General features: G+C 49.4%; 1 non-coding gene across 1 annotated transcript; it reads left to right on the top strand.

Moving 5' to 3' along the window:
- The first annotated feature begins 1,696 nt into the window (after positions 1–1,696).
- On the top strand, positions 1,697–1,851 carry LOC126928473 (5.8S ribosomal RNA). The gene has a single exon (XR_007716697.1). It is a non-coding gene; the product is annotated as a 5.8S ribosomal RNA (ribosomal RNA).
- The last annotated feature ends 649 nt before the right edge of the window (positions 1,852–2,500 follow it).

Raw genomic sequence — 2,500 nt, forward strand, 5'->3', positions numbered from 1 at the left:
AACTATAAATGGGAACTTGAGCTTTCGAAAATTAAACTTTGACACGAATATCGAACGAAAAATTACGAATGGAAACCACCCGTAAAGAGAAATGAGATCGAGGCGCTTGCGTGAGGCCGTATACAGAAAGACCCGCCGCCACGATCTCGTATTTTTTTTTTTGCGTCGTGGAGACCGTACAAACGAATAACAAAATCTCTAAAGTGCCTCGTGTCGGAGAGATCATGCTCGCCTATTCTCTTCTATGTTTCGTGGTCTGTGTTGCGTTTGCTCTCCTCCTAGCAACGGGACATCGAAGACTCCTCTTTGGGATCGAACGAAGCGACTAAAACGAGTCGACGAGAGCGAAAGTACGAGTAGCGAGTCGCGCATGTAGAAAGGATACCGACATATCTTCGAAGGTTCTCTTCGAAGATCCATGGATACCTTATGCGCGTCGACCTTTCGTCTCTTTCACCGCTCTCGGTCGTTCTCGAAACGTGCTTCCTACCCATAGGGCGTGTGTTCTTCGTATGTCGTTTTGTTCGAAATAACGAAACCACTTGTAACATACTCGTGGATCGGGTAACCTAGAACGAAAACGCATTGCGTGGATGTTGGCCCGCTATGATAATGATGATGATGACGATGACTATGATGACGATGCGTAGCAACGATTCGTAACTAGTCTAGCCGAAGTTGGTTCAGAGGGGACCGCAGGCTGTCTACCCTCGATGTCGTGAGTCGGACACCCGTGCCGTCGCTAGAGTTTTTTCAAAGCTCGGCTTCTGGATATTGGGAAGAAAGACCGCTCGAGGACGACGGCTGCGCGTGCGTCCCATCGAATTTTTTTTTTTTATACCACCTGAACGACTAAAGTTTCGTCTAGTTCGTCGCATATAACCCGTTCAGAGGGGACCGCAGGCTGTCTATCCTCGTTGTCGTGAGTCGGACACCCGTGCCGTCGCTGAAGTTTTTTCAAAGCTCGGCTTCTGGATATTGGGAAGAAAGACCGCGCGAGGTAGATGGATGCGAGTCCCATCGAATTTTTTTATTTTTTAAAAAAAACAATCACCTGAACGGAGATGTGTTCTCTTTCGTCGATTTTTCACGCTTTGAGTCGTCGCGATCGCCATCCGTTCGGAGGAGATCGCCGACTTCGAAGCCTCGATGTCGTGAGTCGGACACCCGTGCCGTCGCTAGAGTTTTTTCAAAGCTCGGCTTCTGGATATTGGGAGGAAAGACCGCTCGAGGCCGAGGGTCGCGCGAGTCCCATCGAATCTTTACATCACCCGAACGATGGAGGCGCACGCTCTTTTTCTTGAATAATTGGACGAGAGGAATGCATATCGTATTATATATACACACACACACATATATATATATATGGGCTAGCCACCGTGCGTATTTCTTCGCGAGATCGTGTGCTGCACAGAGGATTCAGAATCGGGTGTTATATCCCCGTCGTTTCCTGACGAACGGAGCTTCGATCTCGATGGTTGTTATATATCATAATGTACTTTTCGCCCGGCCGGCGGACGCGCGTATCTTCGCGCGTTCGTCGGATTTCATTTTCGAACGTTTTCGTGTCGTCGATCTTCCGGCGACTTCTGCGCGTCCGATTCCCGTTGGTCGGTCGTGTCGGATCTCGGCTTCGCTCGAACCGAGTATTAAGAGTACATGGAGTACAAGAGTTTTAAAAAATATATGAAAAGATTACCCTGAACGGTGGATCACTTGGCTCGTGGGTCGATGAAGAACGCAGCTAATTGCGCGTCAACGTGTGAACTGCAGGACACATGAACATCGACATTTCGAACGCACATTGCGGTCCACGGATACAATTCCTGGACCACGCCTGGCTGAGGGTTGCTCACGTAAACCTAAGACTGCTTGCGTTGCGTGTCGTTCCTCTCTATCTGTCTCTCTCTGTCCCTTGGTGCCTTCGACAACCCGCCGTCGTTCTTACGATACGTAGAACGTTTCAGAGTCGGAGGAAGCGCACGAAGAAGGATACGAACAAGAGCGGACGCGAGAGAACGTACGCGACGTACGAGCGATTGTTGGACGCTCGTCGGCGTTCGTCGCGGTCGTGTCGAGACCGTGCAATTCGTACGCATGCTCGATATATAAACTATCGTGTTCACGGGAGACACTACGAAACTCTACCTCTGTCTCTCTCTGTCCCTTGGTGCCTTCGACAACCCGCCGTCGTTCTTACGATACGTAGAACGTTTCAGAGTCGGAGGAAGCGCACGAAGAAGGATACGAATAAGAGCGGAGAGAACCGTCACGGACCTGCGTGAGTGCTAGCGGCGTCGTGAGTCGTCCTTTCGTACGACCGCCCGCTTATGCACCGCTTCGTGTCGGTTATCGAATATATTATATATATATATATATATATATATATATACGTAGTGTTGTCCTCGTGACCGATTTTTTTTTCATATCAGCAGATTTGCATACGTTTGCAGGTTTTCGATGAGCACGATGTCCGCGCCCCCGACGTCGTCTTAAATGA

Source organism: Bombus affinis, unplaced genomic scaffold (genome assembly GCF_024516045.1).
Source record: "Bombus affinis isolate iyBomAffi1 unplaced genomic scaffold, iyBomAffi1.2 ctg00000977.1, whole genome shotgun sequence".
Classification (NCBI taxonomy): Eukaryota; Metazoa; Arthropoda; class Insecta; order Hymenoptera; family Apidae; genus Bombus; species Bombus affinis.